At 37.3% G+C, this 22,337-nt stretch overlaps 1 long non-coding RNA gene and 1 pseudogene across 5 annotated transcripts in view; both read right to left on the bottom strand.

Moving 5' to 3' along the window:
* LOC129531652 (uncharacterized) overlaps positions 1 to 22,337 on the bottom strand; it is a 556,454-nt gene that overhangs the window by 50,524 nt on the left and 483,593 nt on the right. For all 5 annotated transcript variants that reach the window (XR_010135178.1, XR_010135176.1, XR_010135174.1 and 2 more), the window contains 3 exons: positions 10,572 to 10,643; positions 8,579 to 8,656; positions 7,354 to 7,420 (listed from right to left, as the gene is read on the bottom strand). This is a non-coding gene — a long non-coding RNA (uncharacterized lncRNA). The remainder of the gene's footprint in view (positions 1 to 7,353; positions 7,421 to 8,578; positions 8,657 to 10,571; positions 10,644 to 22,337) is intronic.
* Positions 15,439 to 16,373, bottom strand: LOC101152450 (ATP-binding cassette sub-family E member 1-like; annotated as a pseudogene).

The following is a 22,337-nucleotide window of genomic DNA, read 5'->3' as shown; positions in this document are numbered from 1 at the left end:
TTTTCCTTTTTATATCCTCAGGAAAAAGGACATAACAGATGTCAGCGCAGAACTAAACAACTATTGAATTATAAGTAGCAGTAAATCAAAAAAAAAGAATGCTTACATGTGTGCATACGTGTATATATGCATGTATAAAATATTAAATTGGGAGGAAACTTTAGTAAAAGAGATATAATATTTTCTCTATTTCATCACTGTGGCTAAAGCCAAATCACATTGGATTTAATTCAATTATGTCTATATTTATAAATAGAGTTATACGTATAATATTAATACTAAAACTTTCAAATTGTTCTGAGGCACACACTGAAGCTCATAAAAGGCTGGTTCAATTATGTAGGTGTACTGATTTTTGTTTTTTTTTTTTTTTGTTTTTTTGTTTTTTTTTTTTTTGAGACGGAATCTCACTCTCTCACCAGGCTGAAGTACAGTGGCATGATCTCGGCTCTCTGCAACCTCCACCTCCTGGGTTCAAGCGATTCTCCTGCCTCAGCCTCCCGAGTAGCTGGGATTACACGTGCGCGCCACCATGCCCAGCTAATTTTTGTATTTTTAGTAGAGATGGAGTTTCACCATGTTTGCCAGGATGGTCTCATTCTCTTGACCTCGTGATCTGCCTGCCTCAGCCTCCCAAAGTGCTGGGATTACAGGCATAAGCCACCACATCCAGCCTGATATTTTATATTTTAATGTCTAATTGAATATGAGATTGCTAAACTACAGCAAACTACAGCATTTGTCTTAAATGTTGCAGGGAAGGGTAAATTATAGATACACAAAACAACTGCAAACTAAGATATAAAGTTATCTTTTTTTTTTAATACAGAATCCCATTTTGTCACCCCAGCTGGAGTGCAGTGGTGCACTCTTGGCTCACTGCAGCTCAAACTCCTGAACTCAGGTGATCCTTCTGCCTCAGTCTCCCAAGTAGCTGGGGCTATAGCCTGAGGCATGTGCCACCACGCCAGCTATTTTTTGAAAATTTTTTGTAAAGACAGGGTTTTGCCATGTTGCCCAGTCTCAAACTCCTGGGCTCAAGTGATTTGCCTGCCTCAGAGTCCCAGTGTTGAGATTACAGGTGTAAGCCATCGTGTCTGACCAAAGGGATAAGGGATCTTTCTTAAAGGTTTATGAAACTTGTTATAGCCCATTTAAGAAAAAAGTTACTAACAATATAATAAATTGGTCTCTTTTGATTTTTAGGAATTTGTGTATTTACCTATGAATCTCTCTCAGAACTGATAATACATAGCTCATAAAATCATCGCAGTGAAATAACTTGGTGATATAAGGTATTTGATAAATAATTAGAAAAATTAAGAATATTCATGTCTTAAATATATGAGAGAGATATATTGAGCTCAGAATAAAAACAGATAATTAGCTTTATAATGTTTGTAATTTTACATATTTTTATTCATATTTACAAATTTTAGCATGATTATATGACCTACACATTCACACGAAAATATCATTGGACTTAAACATCTCTGCTTATAAAAAGATTGACTGTAGCATTTGATCTAACACTGAATCATTTTTTTATAAAGCCACATATGTGTGCTACTTTAGAAATGTTTTAAAAGTTTGAATCTCATTACTAAAGTTGCACACAGTAAAATGTAGTTTCCTTGTCAAATTCTTGCAGAGAATGTGGTCCCTGGAATGTTCGGGGCTGTAGGAGGAAGACAGTTCAAAATTTCTGTTATTCACGAGCTCTACTGTAACATCTGCTCCGAGCTAAAACCTCCCACATAGAAGTAATGGTAATGGATGAAAGGAAGAAAGCAGCAGAAAGGTCCATTGACTGCCATTCAATTTACTGAAATTGCCCACTTAGAATACTTATTTAGACATTACAAGCTTCACTTTCTCCAGTGCGTACCTTGAGTGCCCTGAGCTGCATAAGGTGCAGGAGCTATCTCCCTCCATGCTGCGCTTTCAGGAAAGGGATAGACTACACAACTTAAGAAAATAGGTGAACAGCATGCAGGCAGGAGCCTGTGATACACAGCGGCCATGCCTAGATTTATATGCTTGTCAGGAGGGTTGAGGTGAAGATGTTGGCAGAGGGAGTACCTTAAGGACTGGCTGTCTCACTGTTTCATTTGTGCAAGCATCTGGCCTTTCCACATGCTGAAAGCCTGGCTAAAGGAATTACATTTCTCATGAAACATTTCTCTAACGGCCACACTTATTTATTATTCTCTTTTAAAGTAATTTTCAGTTTGTTTGTTATTGTGAGTAATCTGGAAAATTAAATAATATATCTTGATGTTCTTTAAAATATAAGACCGCCTTTAAACTTCATGCAATACTGTTGAAAAATAGAAGGATTAAGATCCTCCATGTGTGAAGTAATTTAGCTGGAGAATATCATTCTCTTCTTAAAGAACATAATTCTCTAGGCTGATAGTAGCTTTTTGGTAACAATACAGAGTATTGTGAATTTAAAGGACTGTGCAAAAAAAAAAAAGCATTTGAAGCTAAAATGATCCATTTTCCTCTCATCCAAAGTACACATAAATCATAAATAACAAATATCAGTACCTTGGTTATGCAGCAAAATTAGTCTGAGAAAATATAAGTGTGCAAAATACACTTTAATTTTTTTCACATAATTGTCATGCTTTTTGTGTTATGAATATAGAAAATCTATGCAGTTTTCCTTGGTTACTAAATATGCTGTAAACTGTCTTATTCACATTTACTTCGATTTCAAGTAACAGGCATGTATTTGGGGCTGGCATAAACAAGGAGATAATATACTGGACTGTTACTAAGATCCCAGTTAAAGTTACTCAAACCTTTGAATTTTAAATAAAATTTTTCTGAGTACTGTATCCCATAATCTGTGGGCAATCCAACATCCTCACCAATATATGAGAATTTTTAAAGTTTAAACAGACTCCATGTCCTTGCATCTATTTAATTCTCAGCGTAACTCACAGTTTCTCTCTTCCTCTCTCTCCCCCTCACCCACACCCTCCTCAGGGCTCACACAGATGTTTAAATTCACCCCTTTAATTTTCTCAAAACAGACAAACAAACAAGCCAGGCATTCATAAAAGGCATTGTATGATGTGGTAGACTTTATAGAAGTTTGGGGCTACATTAGGGATTAACTTCACAGCAACACTAACAGTTATAAATATTAGATGCCTCTACACATAAAAGTCACTTAGTCACACAAGCATGAGGCCCAGCTTCTCTCACTCAAGACTTTCTCACCTTCGTATTTCCCTTACTTCATCAAGCAGAATAATTGAGCTCAGTACCTTCCACTCAGCTCTAGGGCTTACCTTTGTATAAATGTGCCCTGATAAAGCACAGCCACCTATGACTTATTTCTATCCGTGTCTTAAATGGAAAGTAGCAACATGATAATTTACCTTCTTTCTCACTGATATCGCTAGTACTCATTGAAAGGTAGTCATTAGTGCTGTCCCTGATATATGTCTGATTTCCCTTCCTTCTGGGCACATGGGTGGGTTGTACTTCCCAGCCCTTTTGTGATTAGATGGAATGGTGTAACTAGTATTGAAAAATGAGTAGTGAGCTATACATGTCACTTTTGAGCAGGAGCATTTAATTGTCAGTATGAGAACCTCTTCCCTCTGGCAGGAAGGCAGCAGTGTTTGTGATGCTGGGTGCCTCAGTGTACCTGGGTGACTATGTAAAGGAAATACCTCTGCTGACCCCTGGTAGACATGGTTGAATAAGTAAAAAATAAGCCATTTTGCTATTAGGTGATGGATATCTTAGAATCCTTTGTTATCACAACAAAAAAAAACCTATTAATAAATGACTTTACTCACTATTGCTCTGCAGTTATACAAAGAGGACACCTTCAGTTTCTGTAATGTATTTGATCTTCCTCAAAGCTCCCACTGTGTTAGGTAGTAAAAATAAAACGTTAAAAAAAATTAAAAACCCTGCCACCTGATGATATCTAGTTCATTTAAGTTTAACTAATTTTTTGTTTGTTTGTTTGTTTGTTTAGTTTCTTTTGGGTGCATTCATAGACTGCAGAATTTCCTCTAGCATCATGGTCATAAGGGATTGCAGGCCCCAAATCTACTCCAGCAATAAATCTGCTCTCTGGATCCTTGCTAGCTCCTGCAGAGATGATATTTCATATCTGCCTGTTGAGTGTTCCCTGCTGTCAGGGGACCACAAGATGAGCAATCTCTTGGGAGCAGCAAACTCTAGTGAGCTCAGCCCTTTCCCTTAAGGCCTCTCTGTGGATTCTCCTAAGGTCTGGGCAGGAATCCAATTTAGTTATTGCCCAGGTTGTCTCCCTGCAATCCTCAATTTAAGAATTATTTTGCATTGATAAAAGTAGGCTCACTTCTCTCTCAAACTCCCAAACCAATGACTTCAATACATTTCACACCATTTGGAATATATAAGAGATTCTAGGCTATCTCTCTATCTAAACACTTGACACCTCTGTTTCTGTTTTTGTTTTTTCTTATGTGATCACCCATGGTTATAGCAGGATCATTCTTCAAGGTAGTCTCCTCTGAGAGTCTCAAATGTGAGTAGGGCAAAGATACCTTCATTTTTGCTTTTATTTCAATATAGGGTAATATATATCCTATTTCTGGGGCTTAGGTCTGCAGAGAGAAGTTAAGGTGTAGGTGTAGTGTGATGTTTTCCCCAATTTCAGACTGTTCCTCCTGCAGTCAATTAGGTCTGGGAAGAGTGATCATTCCACATATACTCCTTGTCTGATCCTTTTAATAAACAGCACTGTTCCTCTTCTTTAAGACTGAAACGGTAGAAAGTTTATTTGGGAATCATGTTTATAAAGATAAAGAGCATATTATTATAAGATTAATATCATCGCTATTACATTGATCATGTAGTAATACTTGTGAGGCCAAAGAAAGTAGTCTTTTTAAATAACATAGATGAATATTTTATGAAAACTATCATCAGAAAATACCGCTAGGCTTCCCAGAGGACTGGAACCAAAAACTGCAAAACCATTAGAAATCACATTGGTCTTTTCTCTCTTATTCACATCTTAGTCCCTCATCTCGCCTTCCCTGATAATTTATTTAATTTTCATTTTGTTTTGTTTTCTTTCTGCAAACTTGATTTTCAGTCTTCATCATACATATTGCCCTAAAACCCACCCCCGTACCATAACCACCTTAATTCCCAAGTTGATAGCAGTAAAAGTCAAATGACCAACTCAGGCTGAGTAAAATTTCAGAATCAAAGCTTCAAATTTTAGTGACACAAATTCTCCTTGGTCTTTCTTAGGTCTTCTCTATACCTGCAAATAGCAAATGCATCCAGTGACGTAAGTTCATTGAGCATAATCATGATTTCTACACTTCAGTCTCATAAATAAGGAGAGAAAACTCTCAAATTAAGAAATGCATCATTTAGAGACCAGATTGTAGCCAAAAACAATAATAACTATAATTATTGCAGCAGCTACCATTGAATAGTCCTTATTTCTCTCCTACATGCAAATAGGATGCCTTGATCAAATGGCTTGGGTGTTGGAGACACTATATTAGTGTGTCTGTACCACAAACTTCAGGGGAGAAATGACCTGGAAAATTGCTGAACAGGTAATACAGGACAACCATAATCAATTAAAATCACTGCTCGAGGACAAAAATACCAGAGGAAATTGGCTTAGAGGGCCATTTTGTTCTTTCTCTTTCCATCACTGTAATAATTTGTCACCGCCATCTATACAAGGCTCCTCTAAGCTGCCAAATGAAAATTGACCTTCATGTTTCTAGTTATTGACCAAGGCACATACTCAGTGTTAGACTTTAGGTTCATTTCCAGGTTGTCTATTAAAATGTAGCCATCTTCTTCATATCTTTAACTAGTCATTGAGATAGTTGATTTTATTCAGTTAATTTTACCAATATTCCCAATATTATAAATTCATTTTATTCGTTTTTCCTTCTCTTTTATTCCTATGCTAGGTTAAAATAACTGGGAAAGAGAAAATTTTTCATCTCAGACGGTCATGTTTTTATTTCTTTAACAAAAATTGAATGGGCACCTACTAAGTGGCAGGCAATTATCCAGATCATGTAGATACCATCATGAGCAAGTCAGAAAAGTTTATTTCCCTCATGGACTTTGCAGTCTAGAAAAAGGAAAATTAGATGGGTGTAGTGGCTCATGCCTATAATGGTAGCACTTTGGGAGGCCAAGGCAGGAGGATGGCTTGAGTCCAGGAGTTTGAGACAAGCCTAGGTAACATGGTAAGACCTCTACAAAAAGTCAAAAATTGAGGTAGGAGGATCACTGCCTCAATATAAAAACAACAATAAAAAGGGCATTATAATAAACAAGCAAATACATTAACAACTTTTAAGAGGAAAATGAAGAATATATAACAAATAATGACTAGATGTTGAATGTTCTTTTAGTATGTGATGTCCAAAGAAGTCTCTATGAGGTGACATTTCTGGGCATAAGATTAGATTAGAGAAGGAATAAATAATCATGCGGTGACCTGAACAGTAGAATACTCCAATAAGTAAAAGCACCAAAAATAGTGACATATGTGATGTTTTGTAGAAACACAAAATGGCCAGAATTACTGGCCTGTAGGAAGTAGAAGGCAAATTATAATCTAAAATGTTTCCCTGGTGAGGAGAATAAGTTAGAAAGAGGAAAAGAAAGGAGGGAGATTTAAAAGGAGTGTATCCAGATTGAGTAACAGAGAACACAGAAACGTTGTTTGTTGAGAAAGAAATTCCATAATCCCTATAGTAACTGGGAAAGAGAAAACTCAGTTTGAGCAGTCATCAATTCCAATGACCTATTTAGGAAATTTGTGTTCCCTGTACCCACAAATATAGACTCCATCAGTTTAAAGGCCATAGTTCAAAAAGGGGTAAACTCTTTTACCCGGGAGACACAATCAGAATCCCACTGAACTATATCTCGTGGCTACACCTGGGCATTTGGGGTTCCTTATGCCAAGGGTTCAGCAGGAAGAAAGGGAGTCATCAACTTAACATGTATATTTGACCCTGACCAGGAGGTGGTAGAGCTGTGATACACAAGAATAGCAGGAAGGAATACTTTGGCACCTATGAAATGTTCTTCTCTACCTCTAGGCATCACTCCCTTTCCCAAGTGTGGTGGTAAATGGACAAGAAGAGCAATCCCAAGTGAGAGGAACCTTTAGACCAAGGACTCAGATCCCTCAAAGATGAAAGTCTGTGTTGTGACACCAATAAATCATTGTGACTAGCAGGGATTATGTTGAGTGAGGGGGATCAAAATGGTTGTAGAGGGTGGAAAGAATAAGCATCAAATCCAGCCACAATAGTGGGGGTCATGGTTTGTCCTACTTACCTTCCTCTGCTAAGTTTCCCCCAGGAAGAAAGGCTCACCAGAATCTTGGAAGAGATGTTCCCAGAAGCTGTAAGAAGGAAAATTGTGGTGGAGAAGTTAATATACCTTGCAGGTCCTTCAGAATGAAGTGAATATTCCCCCATCTGCTGGAAGTCCTGCCAAAAAACAGTTCTCACTGTCAGAACTCCTTGAGGATTGCCCTAAATGAAAAAATTGCCTCTCTAAGGTCACACCTCCGTCCACAGGCATTCTACACTTAATGATTGATCAGTATGAGAGTAGAAAAGGCCTGGACCCCTCAATCCAACTTAATACACATCTGAATTTCAGTTCTGTGGTCCTTGTGAAGGGTCATGGTCTTTATTGGGAAAAAGTCACGGAATGAACATCTGCCTATTTCCACTTCTTATTCTCCCTTCCACAAGCCTCCATCCCAAAAATTCTTCTTAATAAAATCCCTAAATATTAATCTCCATTTCAGAATTTGCTTTTCAGAAAATCCAACCCTGTAACACCAGGTATGCAGTCAATAAAATTGATTTTACAGGCTACATTTAGCATAATGTCATCAAAGGTTTATGCCATCCCCATTTTTATCTCTGAGAAGTCAAAGAAAAATTTATTTGTTTTGTGGGTAATTGCATTACATTGGTAGAATGAATAATTACTGTTTAAGAACTTATTATCTGTAAAACTAACCTTTAAAATTGTCTGACAGTTTTAAACTTCAAAAAATATTATAATTAGTATTAGAGAGAATGCTTTCTTTGTAGTTGCTATGGGAGCAAATCCATTAATAAATATTTTTAAATGTCTATTTTGATTTGACAAGAGGTTTCATTAATAATTCAGATGGTTATGACTAAGGTCCTAAAAAGGGCAATTTTCCTTGAAAGTTAGCTAATAAAGAAAGAATGCTAATCTAGGATATTTTTTTTCATAAAATTCTCCTCACTTCTCTCACAATCCGGCAGTAAAAATGTAAACTCGTAAATTTATTTCATCACTATTGGAAGTATTTTGAAGGCTCCTTGAAAATACTGTGTCTTTTTAGAGACCCAGATTCAAGACAGATATTTAAGCACTAAAAATAAATAAATAAATGAAAGTCTGAATTGAATAGTGTTTCTTAAATGCAACTGATATGGATTCAACACACAAATCCCAAAATATGAAAGCTTTTGCAGGCATTGATTTTCTTAGTAAAGTTAACTTTTACATTTACCTCTCAAATTCATTTGCATGCCAAATTCAGAAATCCTATTTGCATATTCCACTGAAGATTAACTTGCCTGCCACATGTCTGAAAAGCAGAAGGGAGAACAAATCATTAATATGATTATTAGCTTAATGTATTGTTTAAGACAACCTCAAAGAAGAATATATTAAAAACTAAACCTCAGCACAGATATTACAAATAAGTGCTTCTCCTTGAATAAAAGAAAATTTGTTTAATGGATTACTAGTTCAAGTAGCTCAGGAAAACAACCAAGGTAATTCAAATTGTGAGTAGATGTAATTTGAAGAGAACCAGAACATTAAACAAAAAATGAGTCTTGATGGTCACATTACCCCTGCTCTTTCTACATAGTACTGCATCCTAATATATTTTATATACTTGTTGGAAAATACTTTTAAACATTAATTTGTTCTGTAGTGAAATTATATTACATAAAGTGCTTTAAATGCTAAGGCTTAGTATAATTATGCAGTGCTGAGACTATTGTGATGTTATTGAAAACTAGCAAACTTATCTTCAATAAAAGAAGCCAAAAGCTTCAATTATCTACTCACAGATTATAATTGGGGTTTGTGTATATAGGCTTATAAAAAGAATTTTAACAGGAAATAAGTCCCATAAATTTGCTTAAAAATTATCCGTGTTATGCATTGCCATCTCCTCCCATATTAGTTTCTCAGGACTTATAAGAAGTCATGAACAATTTTGGTTACCCTCTTAAAAGCATGGGGGTGGCTTTCATAACCTTACTGGCACACTGCTACATAGATTTCAGAATCTTAAAAGAAAAAGACTATATTCACCATTTAGTTGTCCAAACCATTGATTACTTTTATCATTCAAGGAATGTATTTCTCCAACCTTTTCACCTCTCCAAATCTTATCTGATCTTCAAACCCCAGACCTATCTCCCTTGCAGAAAGCCTTCTAAATTAATACATAAATATATTCTTAAAATTGTTATTGTACTAATGTCTGTACCATATATATTAGCATTTAATAATAACCTGTTAGTCACTGTCTGATTCTCTTTCTCACTTGTGTCTAATTTTTCTCCTTGAAAATAATGTTAGTTATTTCAAGACAAATTCCATGCCTTTTATCTCTGCATACTTAGATGCATACTGGTCACAAAATAAGGGGCCAAAAATACTTGTTGATACACTGAACAGTCAAAAATTTTTATTTGTGGAATAATCAAGCAAAATGCATTAAGTTAAATTTTTTCAAACTCTGAGATTTTACATCTCAATATTGAAACAAAAATCAAAAGAAGTAATCCCCAATAAATTAGATAACTTAGTTTGTATTGCCAAAAAAAGACTTTAAATATTACATTTCATTACTAAGCATTAGAAATCCATTTATAAAAAATTTAACACATTTTAAACTAAATAATAACCTGAGAATCTTTACACACAAACATTAACTTGTGATCTCTTTCTAATGGAGTTCCTCAATGTTCTTAGGGATTCCAAAGCTAAGCTCAAATCTAAAAAAATGTGAAATGTTATGTAAGCACATTTAACAACATTAAGAAAAGAGAGGTGCTCTACACATTTTACATCAAATAATACAGGCTTAAAAAGAGTATGTATCTGTTACCTTTTAAATATGTATTGGGTTATTTTTTATAGCTGTCATCTCTGAAGAAAACTCACAGAACATTATTCATATCAACAATTAATAATTCTTCTGTCTCAATATCCTCAGACCTACCCAACCCTGCTTAGCTAGGGCAGTATGAGAAGAAAATTTTCTCAGAGCCTTATTTGGAATTGACAGCTTCACTTGTATTATATTCCGCCCAGTGAATTGTCAGTGTGGTTCACTGTACAGTGGCACATTTGTTAAGATAAAACTATATTTCTCAGAATTTATAAGAGTAAATTGTGGAAGTCTTTTGAGATGGAAGAAAAGCAGATGATATTACTGTCTGAAGGTCATCATGGTTAGATAGAGTGACAAACAGACTCACGGCTGCCTGCATGTTCCAGCTTGTCCTCACTCTCCTCTGTTCTTCAGACAGCTCTTATCCTGGACTGCTAGCCTATTGACCAAGAACATAGAAAAGCCCACCATCAAATGTTCAGTAGTGTAACAACATTAGCTTCCCACAGGTCGTCCTAAATCCGTGAAGACACATACTTGGCTTCTCAGATTGACTGGTCAATGACAACTGTGACCATCCAATTCCCACTTTCAGAGCTTCACTTCTGAGTTCTTTCCTCTACTATTGAAGTTTTAATTTCTCTATTTCCTGTGGCAGATTGTATTTTCTAAAGATAACCATAAAAATATTTCTCATACTACATGATCTTCTTCCAATATGACTTTGACAATGACACTCCTCCCAAAGTTCTGGGATCTATTACTCTTCCTACGCTATTTAATCTGGGAAAGCATTTATGACAGCCCCAAGCAATAGACTGTGATTGTGTTGATGCTATATGATTTCTGGGGCATATCTTTAGGTTGCCTTATATTTCCACCTTGCTTTTTTGGAATGCTCACTCTTCAAGCACACACCATGCAGTCCGTGACGCAGATTCACTGTGGACTGGTTAGCAACTTGTCTAAGTTCAGTGAGACAGAACACCCACACACACAAGTTACCTGAAGCAAGTTTATTATTTTTACACATAGGCAGCAAGGGACAACACAAGCCTAGGACTGATTGTGAGCCATTCCTTCAAGGCTCAGGAAAGCTGCCTGGGGAGGCCGTATCTGCACATGTCCCCCTTGCACTGCAGCTGAGGGACCCTGTAAAGCAGCCTGCCCCCGATTTTCTACCTCAGGTGTCACATGACACAATAGGCTAAAGCACTGAAGGACGTCCTATTTCTAGGGGGCACTGGAATAATGCTCAGGTTGTTATAGCCAGTACCTCCTTATCTCAGAATGTTGCATTCCCGTCACATTTTACAGCTATTCTTGAAAACTACAAGCAAAAAAGGGGGCAGAACTAGGTCAGTTCACGCTCACCCAGAACTGCCCTGCACTGTGATGAAGCCCAAGCATATTACGCAGAAGGCTACATGGAGAGGAACTAAGGTCTTTGCCTAAAGCCCTATGTAAGCTCCCAGTTGAGAGCCAGTGCTAACTTGTAGCCAGGTCAGTGAGCCAGCTTTTTTAAAGTATGTCCTACAATCTCTATTGAGTCACCCTAGCTGACTTCACATGAAAATTATATGTAAAGAGCCATCTATATTAAGCCCTCCCAAACTGAAGAATCATGAGAAGGGAGAAAAAAGTTTGTTATTGTTTAAGCCACTCAGTTTGGGTGGTTTGTTAAACAGTAATAGGTAATAGGTAGTAGGTACAGATTTTGGTATTGGGAAAATAAATTTCCAGGAAGAACATTGAAAGTGCCAACTGTATTCCCACTGCCTAGGATAAAATGTAAAAGAAAAGAGATGAGCTAAACAATAAGTTGTGAAATACAGTGGAACTGAGGCTTGGTGGGTTAAAAACTGAAATTCTTCCTTATTTTTAGCCTTTGCAGACAGCAAACAATTCTCAAATTAGGAAATGGATTCTGGGAAAAGACCAGATTTATAGGGAGAGATGTTTTAATATCTGTTTTAAAGATCTTTGGTGCTTCATGTTACCCTCCTGATAGTTAAAGGGCTCCTAAAGACCTTAAAAATATTCCTTAAAATTTATCTCTGTTAAACAATAAGGCTCCAGAGAATCTCACAGGGAGCCTAAGTTAAAGATAATGTAAAAGTTATATTAAATATTTAATACTTAGTATTAAATATTTAATAAATATTTAATATATTAAATAATATTTAATATATACTAAGTATTAAATATTTAATATAAAATAAATATTGGATGTGGCTTTCATTTAATGGGTTAAATCTAGTAAGATTCATGGAAAACATACAAAACTATTAAGAGAATTGTAATGGTAAAATTGTTGCCAGCTTGAAAAAAAAAAAGAAATAGAGAAAAAAATTAAAAAATATTTTTAACCCCCAGACATTTACAAGTAAATATCAGTTTAAAAAGAATACTCAGTTACAAAAGAAGCCCTTTTTATTGAAAAGAAAGAATGACTCAGTAGTCAAATCAAGATCTCAAGAGTTAGAGATAAGAGCCATAGGAAGTAATTCTCATAGTAGCAATATAAAGCCAACCTAGATTTCAGAACTCTTATGAAATAGTCACTGCTATGTGCTTCTCATCTTTCCCTTTTATCAATGGGAGTGTCTATTGTGATTATCCTGTGCCTGTCTACGTTATATATTAGGAATGTAGGAGGATAGCTTGGTATCATTTGTTCACAGTGCTTCAAATGGAGAATAATAATATTCAACAAGCTGTATCTATAGAACTATACCTGATAATGCTCATCTAAACATGGACCTGAGTTTTGTAAAGAGAGTCTAGGCTTTGAACTGATGACCTAATGAGATATAACTTGGTTATTAGAAGAAAAGATATATGAATTTCTTAGGTAAGAACAATGTGGATTGTTGTGCCTAAAGGTCAATTATGAAAGATTAAAAACGAAAATTCTTCTTGCATTCCCCAAAAAATAAAAAGTCCTCAATAATATCTCCCATCCCACACACTCTGCTTACAATATGGCATCAATACTTCTATTCAGGGGTAGTATTTACATCCTCCCCCCTTGAATGTAGGAAGACATAGGATTTTGTGACTGCTTTAATAATGCAGTATGACAAAAGTTATGATGTGTAACTCTTGAGGTTAAATTAATAAAATGCTGTGGACTTCTGCTTTCTCCTCTTGTGATAATTTATACTTTTTCTTTGAATTAAGTAACTACGGTGAGCAGAAGATGAAGCATAATGTATAAATGCCAGAAGAAAATAAACTTAAGACCCAGTCTCCCAAATAAAAGCCAGCAACAATTTGTCTGCCATGCAAGTAAATCATCCTGAAAGACTTTTTCACTCTCAATCCGCTGTAAATGATATCCCATGAATTAGAGACAAAATATCCTCTCTGACTCTTACCTAAAATGCATCTCATGAGGAAAATAACAGATTGTTGTTTTACATCACTAAATTCTGGGGTGATTAGTTATATAGCAGTAGATTGCCAATAGTTTTCTTATCCCATAACTCAATTGACCCTGATTAACACAAACACTCTCAATAATTAAAGTGTTTTTTTTTCAAAGTAACAATATTTTAGGTAAAACAATAATTGTCCTGGCCAGAACTTCCAATACGATTTGAAAACGAGTGGTGAGAGAGGGCATCTTTGTCTTGTACTGGTTTTCAAAAGGAATGCTTCCAGCTTTTGCCCATTCAATATAATATTGACTATGGGTTTGTCATAAATCTTACTATTTTGAGATATGTTCCATCAACACCTAGTTTATTGAGAGTTTTTAACATGAAGTTATGTTGAATTTTGTCAAAGGCCTTTTCTGCATCTGTTGAGATAATCATGTGGTTTTTGTCTTTGGTTCTGTTTAATGTGATGGATTACGTTTACTGATTTGCATATGTAGAACCAGCCTTGCATCCCAGGGATGAAGCCGATTTGGTCATGGTGGATAAGTTTTTTGATGTGCTGCTGGACTTGGTTTGCCATTATTTTATTGAGGATTTTTGTGTCGATGTTCATCAGGGATATTGGCCTTAAGGTTTCTTTTTTTGTTGTTTTTCTACCAGGCTTTGGTATCAGAATGATGCTGGCTTCATAAAATGAGTTAGGGAGGAGTGCCTCTTTTCAATTGTTTGGAATAGTTTCAGAAGGAATGGTATCAGCTCCTCTTTGTACCTCTGGTAGAATTCAGCTGTTAATCCAATCTGCTCCTGGGCGTTTTTTGGTTGGTAGGCTATTAATTACTGTCTCAATTTCAGAACTTGTTATTGGTGTATTCAGGGATTCAACTTCTTTCGTTTAGTCTTGGGAGGGTGTATGTGTGCAGGAATTTATCCATTTCTTCTAGATTTTCTAGCTTATTAGTGTAGAGACATTTGTAGTATTTTCTGATAGTAGTTTGCATTTCTGTGGGGTCAGAGGTGATATCCCCTTTATCATTTGTTATTGTGTCTATTTGATTTTTCTCTCTTTTCTTCTTTACTAGTCTAGCTAGCAGTCTATCTATTTTGTTAATTTTTTTCTAAAAAACAGCTCCCGGATTCAATGACTTTTTGGAGGGTTTTTCATGTCTCTATCTCCTTCCATTGTACTCTGATCTTAGTGGTTCCTTGTCTTCCGATAGCTTTTGGATTAGTTTGCTCTTGCATCTCTAGCTCTCTTAATTGTGATGTTAGCATGCTGATTTGAATTATTTCTACCTTTCTGATGTGGGAATGTAGTGCTATAAATGTCCCTCTTAACACTGCTTTAGCTGTGTCCCAGAGATTCCAGTGTGTTTTCTCTTTGTTCTCATTGTTTTCAAAGAACTTCTTGATTTCTGCCTTAATTTCATTATTTACCCAGGAGTCATTCAGGAGCAGGTTGTTCAATTTACATGTAATTGTGTGGTTTTGAGTGAGTTTCTTTCTTTTTTTTTTTTTTAAACATAATCCTGATGTTTATTTATCAAATGTCAATCAGTGGAATCTTTGACTGGCTTTTAAAATAAGGGCAGTTTCATCACACTGGCATACTTGGCAAACCAGGTAAGTACAGAAACCCTTTTCAAGATTTAAAAAATGGAGCAACACTGTTCAGCATTTGGTACCGTGAATATAATACACCTACTGAAAATCTTCGCATACATCATGAAAACTTGGAGGTAACTTGTATAGCTTGAAATGTCTTCATTTTAGAATATTATGCACAAAAGGGCCTCTTCAGGAACAGAAAAGTGGCATTTTCTGTGTTTCAACTACAGTTTAGAACCCAGCTGGCTTTTTATGTTATATTAAGTAAATTATACTTCAAGTTCCAGAGTATGTGGGGCATAAAATCCTGATTCAAGTTTTATATGACAAAAAAATTCTAGTAAATACTCCTCTTAATAAATGGCTTATCAATATTCTCAGAGTCAGTCTAATCATCCAAGAAAAAGTAGTTTCCACTCTTCTTTTGTTCTACATCCTTAATTGAATTAAGTTTGTTTATTCGTGGCCTATAGCTGTTTGGATCTCTTCTGAATGTAATTTCAAGCTGAGATAAAAATTTATTCATGCCAGCCAAAAGGGTTTGAGGACTGTTTGCAACTGTGTTCTTAGATGGAACACCATCAAAAACGATGACGCGATCCACTAGATAGGTGGCTATGATGAAGTCATGTTCCACAACAAAGGCTGTCTTTTTTTGCATGGAGTATGAAACGTTTGACAACTTGAGCTGCCATCAGTCTTTGCTCAGAATCCAAATATGCAGATGGTTCATCAATTAAATAGACATCAGCAGGTTTGCCCAAACAAAGGGCTAAAGCTACTCGCTGTAGTTCACCACCAGATAATGTCTGCATCTCTTGATCAATGATGTTTTCAATTTGCAGAGGCTTCATTACATCGGTCACAAATTGTGGGTGAGTATAAGCATCTCTTATCTTTTCATGTAGTAACTGGCGAACACTTCCAGTTGATTTGCGACTAATTTTCTGTGGCTTATAACTGACATTTAGAACTGGTACTTCTCCTCCTTCATCAGGTTTAAGTCTTCCAGCAAGCATTCTGATAAATGTCGTTTTACCCGTTCCATTTTCCCCCAGCATCACCATAATTTCAGAATCTGTAAACTCTCCAGCTACAATTGCTAGCTCAAACTCTCCCATTTTTTTCTTCATTCCTGTATATTTATACATACACATCTTTTTAACTTCTTCTTCATTTGCAAGGGGACAGTGGGATCTATTTTGGACCAAAAAGATGAAACAAAGACACAGGCAGTTGTATGTGAGCAGCTTGATTTAATCCACCTAAAAGAACGAAATGTTGAAGATCTTTCAGGAGGAGAGTTGCAGAGATTTGCTTGTGCTGTCGTTTGCATACAGAAAGCTGGTATTTTCATGTTTGATGAGGCTTCTAGTTACCTAGATGTCAAGCAGCGTTTAAAGGCTGCTATTACTATACGATCTCTAATAAATCCAGATAGATATATCATTGTGGTGGAACATGATCTAAGTGTATTAGACTATCTCTCCGAGTTCATCTGCTGTTTATATGGTGTACCAAGCGCCTATGGAGTTGTCACTATGCCTTTTAGTGTAAGAGAAGGCATAAACATTTTTTTGGATGGCTACGTTCCAACAGAAAACTTGAGATTCAGAGATGCATCACTTGTTTTTAAAGTGGTTGAGTTTCTTAATCCTGAGTTCCAATTAGATTGTTCCGGGGCTTGATAGACTGTTTATTATAATTTCAGTTCTTTTGCATTTTCTGAGGAGTGTTTTACTTCCAAACACATGATTGATTTTAGAATAAGCATCATATGGCACTGAGAAGAATGTATATTCTGTTGATTTGTGGTGGAGAGTTCTGTGTATGTCTATTAGGTCCACTCCAGAGCTGAGTTCTTGTCCTGAAAATCCTTGTTGATTTTCTGTCTCATTGATCTGTCAAATGTTGACAGTGGGGTGTTAAAATCTCCCATTATTATTGTGTGAGAGTCTAAGTCTCTTTGTAGGTCTCTAAGAACTTGTTTTATGAATCTGGGTGCTCCCGTATTGGGTGCATATATATTTAGGATAGTTAGCTCTTCTTGTTTTCTTTACCATTATTTAATCCCTTCTTTGCCTTTTTTGATCTTTGTTGGTTTAAAGTCTGTTTTGTCAGAGACTAGGATTGAAATGCCTGCTTTTTTTTTTTTTTTTTACTTTCCATTTTCTTGGTAAATTTTCCTCCATCCCTTTATTTTGAGCCTATGTGTGTCTTTGCTCATGAGATGGGTCTCCTGAATATAGCACACCAAAGTGTCTTGACCCTTTATCCAATTTGCCAGTCTGTGTCTTTTAATTGAAGCATTTAGCCCATTTACATTTAAGATTAGTATTGTTATTTGTCAATTTTTTCCTGTCATCATGATGCCATCTGGTTATTTTGCACACTAGTGGATGCAGTTTCTTCATGGTGTCATTGGTCTTTATATTTTGCTGTGCTTTTGCAGTGGCTGTACCAGGTTTTCCTTTCCATATTTAGTACTTCTTCCAGAGGTTCTTGCAGGGCAGGCCTGGTAGTAACAAAATCCCTCAGCATTTGCTTGTCTGAAAAGGATTTTATTTCTCCTTTGCTTATGAAGCTTAGTTTGGCTGGATATGAAATTCTGGGTTCAAAATGCTTTTCTTTAAGAATGTTGAAAGGAGTACAAATCATGCTGCTATAAAGACACATTCACACGTATGTTTATTGCAGCACTATTCACAATAGCAAAGACTTGGAGCCAACCCAAATGTCCCTCAATGATGGACTGGATTAAGAAAATGTGGCACGCATACACCATGGAATACTATGCAGCCATAGAAAAGGATGAGTTCATGTCCTTTGTAGGGACATGGATGAAGCTGGAAACGATCATTCTCAGCAAACTATCGCAAGGACAGAAAACCGAACACCACATTCTCTCACTCATAGGTGGGAATTGAACAATGAGAACACTTGGACACAGGGTGGGGAACATCACACACCGGGGCCTGTCGTGGGGTGGGTGGAGGGGGGAGAGATAGCACTAGGAGATATACCTAATGTAAATGACGAGTTAATGGGTGCAGCACACCAACATGGCACATGTACACATATGTAACAAAGCTGCACGTTGTGCACATGTACCCTAGAACTTAAAGTATAATAAAAAATGAAATAAAATGGCAAATAAAGGATTTGCTCTTAAAGTTTCTGAAAAAAATACAAATAAAGTTTATAGCTCAAAAAAAAGATTCTGTTCTTTTGAAACTGCATTAAGAATGAAAGAGGAGACATTAAAATCTGACAAGACTTTATTTTCTTAATTGAACATTTCAAATCCAGGACCAACAAGTTACTGTGAGCTGTTGATTACTTACTTAACTGTGAATAAACTTTACAGTTAAATGTCACAAATGGACAAAGTGTAGGCAACTTGAAAACACAATCCAGTTCTCCTGGCCTTATCATATATTTGGATCCTTTCACCTTCTCAAAGTCATTCATCAGGAGACTGGCAAAGAGCCCTGTCATCTCAAATTCCCAGTGTTTATTTACAAACACAGGAAGTTCAAATTTCTTAGAATTAAGCCTAATGCAGAACCTGTCTTCCGTGGAATGAATTCTGCAAGTTTGTAAAGAACCTACATGAAAAATACCTGAAAGAACATGTACACCAATGAATATCTTACTGAATCAGATCCCACTAAGAACCCAGAGTCATTCAGACGTTATGTGTAAAATCTTTTTATCTGCCTGTGAAGAAAAATCTGCTAAACAAATTAATACCATGCAGATAAGAATTCTAGAGAGATATTTAAGGGATTCAATAGTTCCAGAACTGACCAACTGTTTCAAGCCCTTTTCTGGGACCTGTGTTGTTAATTGGTGCAGTGTGATTTCAGGATAATTGTCCTCACATGCTAGGTGGCTATTGTCTGCAAGTAATTTGAATGCCTTTAAAAAACAAAACAATGCAAATATGTATTGTTCCATACCTATACTCTAAGTGACCTGTATAGCACCATTCATCAAGTCTTAGCCAAAACCCCATAAATGGAAGACTGAGGGGTCTACGGGTAGGGCAGTTGCTGGAGAAGACCTTCTCCCCAATTATATGAGCCTGAAAATAAAGCTCCTCTTTTTGCTGGAAAAAAAAAGAATGTTGAATATTGGCCCCCAATATCTTCAGGCTTGTGGAGTTTCTGTTGAGAGGTCCACTGTGAGTCTGATCAGCTTCCCTTTGTAGGTGACCTGACCTTTCTCTCTGGCTGCCCGTAATATTTTTTCCTTCATTTCAACCTTGGAGAATCTGACGATTATGTGTCTTGGGGTTGAGCTTCTCATGGAGTATCTTATTGGTGTTCTCTGTATTTCCTAAATGTGCATGTTGGCCTGCCTTCCTAGGTTGGGGAAGTTCTCCTGGTTAATGTCCTGAAGTGTGTTTTCCAGCTTATTTCTGTTCTCCCTGTCTCCTTCAGGTACTCCAATGAATCATAGATTTGTTTTTGTTTTTGTTTTTGTTTTACAAAGTCCCATATTTCTTGGAGGCTTTGTTCATTCCTTTTCATTCTTTTTTCTCTAATCTTGTCTGCATGCCTTATTTCAGCAAGGTGGTCTTCAAACTCTGATATCCTTTCTTTTGCTTGGTCGATTTGGCTACTGATAATTGTGTATGCTTCACGAAGTTCTCGTGCTGTGTTTTTCAGCTCCATTAGGTTATTTATGTTCCTCTCTAAACTGATTATTCTAGTTAGCAGCTTCTTTAACCTTTTATCAAGGTTCTTAGCTTCTTTGCATTGGGTTAGAACATGGACCTTTAGCTCAGTGGTGTTTTTTATTACCCATTTTCTGAAGCCTACTTCTGTCAATTCGTCCATCTCATCCTCTGTCCAGTTCTGTACCCTTGCTGGAGAGGTGTTGTGATCATTAGGAGGAGAAGGGGCACTCTGGCCTTTTGGGTTTTCAGCATTGTTGTTGTTGTTGTTGATTCTTTCTCATCTTCATGAGTTTGTCTAGTTTTGATCTTTGAGGCTGCTGAACCTTGGATGTGGTTTTTATGGGGACTATTTTGTTGTTGTTGTTGCTTTCTGTTTGTTTGTTTTTCTTCATTGGTCAAGTCCCTCTTCCGTAGGGCTGCTACAGTTTGCTAGGGGTTCACTTCAGGCCCTATTCATCTGGTTTGCTCCCTCGCCTGGAGATTTCACTCAAAGAGACTGGAGAACAGCAAAGATGCGTGCCTGCTCCTTCTTCTGGGATCTCTGACCTCGAGGGGCACCAACCTGATGCCAGTAGGATTGCTCTTGTACAGGGTGTCTGACAACCCCAGTTGGAGGATCTCACCCAGTTGGGTGGCACAGGGAACAGGACCAGTTTCATGAAGCACTTTGATTGTCCCTTGGTGGAGGGGGTGTGGTTTGCTGGGGGAAAAGCTACTTGCCTGGGCTGCCCAGGTTTCTCAGAACTACCAAGAGGAAAGGCTAAGTCTGCCTGTCCACGGACACTGTGGCCACCCCTCCCCCTGGGGGCTCAGGCTCAGGGAAATCCAGGAAATCCAGCTAGGGTCCCTGAGACCCTAGCTGAAGTTGTTGGAGTTCCTGCTGGGAAGCCCCACCCAGTGAGGAATAATGGGTCAGGGTCAGTTCTGGAGAGGCACTCTGGCTGCAGTCTGTCACAGCTGGTGTGTTGGGCTGTGGGGGACACCTCTTGGGACCAAGCTGTCCAGCCTCCCTGGCTGCAGCAGGGGAAAAGCACAGACTGGAGCTATAGAGATGGATGCCGCCCTTCCCCCGCCCAGGGAGCTTAGCCTGTTAGGCAGTTGTGAGTCCCAGTGCTGGCTGCTGCCCTCACACAAGGGGCTCAAAGGGCTTCCACAGCAGGCAGCAGCAGCTGTGGTGCTGGTTGCCCCTCACCCGGGAGCTAGGCAGACTTAAGCAGCTTTCATCTAAGAGGCTGTTGAGAATCTGTGCAGCTCTGGGGTTGAGACCCTAGGCCCCAGTGGTGTGGGTTCACGAGTGGGATCTTCCAATCCATGAGTTGCACAGATCCATGGAAAAAGCATGGTTTCCTCAGCTGGGTAGCACACTCACTCACCACCTCCTTTGGCTGGAGGGGTGGGGGTTCCCCTGCCCCATGTGGCTCTCAGGTGTGCCGCAACACCACTCTGTTCTTCCTTCCTCTCTGTGGATCACTCCAGCCGCCTAGTCAGTTCTGATGAAAGAACTCAGATACCTTGGTTGCCAGTGAAGGATTCACATGCTAATTATGGTTCTTTTTGATGGGAGCCTCCGAATGCCACTGTTTCTAGTTGGCCATCTTGGCCCCACACCCTGTTTTCCTTTTTGATGTAGGTATTTACAGCTATACATTTTTCTCTAAGCACTACCTTGCCTGCATTTTATTAATTTTAATTCATAGGGTTTTCATTTTCACTCAGCTCAAAATATTTTCTAATTCCTCTTTTGATATCTTCTTTGGCCCATTGGTTATTTAATAGTGTGTTATATAGTTTCCATGTATTAGAGATTTCTTAAATTTCTTTCTGTTAATATTCTCCAATTTTACTACATTATAATGAGAGAACATACTTTGTATGATTTTAATCCTTTTAATTATTGAAACTTGTTTATGGCCTAACATATGGTGGGGAATTTTCATGTACACTTGAGAAGAATGTGTATTTCACCATCATGGGCGGAGTGTTCTAGAAATGTCCGTTAGATCTAGTACGTGTGTAGTGTTGCTCAAGTCTTCTATTTCCTGGTGGATTTTCTGCCTAGTTGTTCTGTCCATTATTGAAAGTATAGCATTAAATTTCCACTATTATTGTTAAATTGTCTATTTTTTTGCACTTGTTGCTGTCCATATTTTGCAGCTTTGTTTTTAGGTGCATATACGCTTATAACTGTTACAGCTTACTCATAAATTGGCACTTCTACTCCTCTTTATCTTTAGTAACTTTTTTTTGTTTTAAAGTCTAGTTGTGTTTCTTTTTTTTTTTTTTTCCCCGATATTACTGTAGCCACTCCATCTTTCTTAGGGCTGCTGTTTGCAAAACGTATTGCTTTCTGTCCTTTTGCTTTGAATCTATTCGTGTCTTTGAATCTTTAGGGCATCTCTTGTAGATAGCATATATGAATAATGTTTTCTAAATCCAGTCTAATATCTTCTGCCTTATG

This window comes from Gorilla gorilla, chromosome 1 (assembly GCF_029281585.2).
Source record: "Gorilla gorilla gorilla isolate KB3781 chromosome 1, NHGRI_mGorGor1-v2.1_pri, whole genome shotgun sequence".
NCBI lineage: Eukaryota > Metazoa > Chordata > Mammalia > Primates > Hominidae > Gorilla > Gorilla gorilla.
Note: the sequence above shows the minus strand (reverse complement) of the source record. Positions and strands in the feature narration are given on the sequence as shown.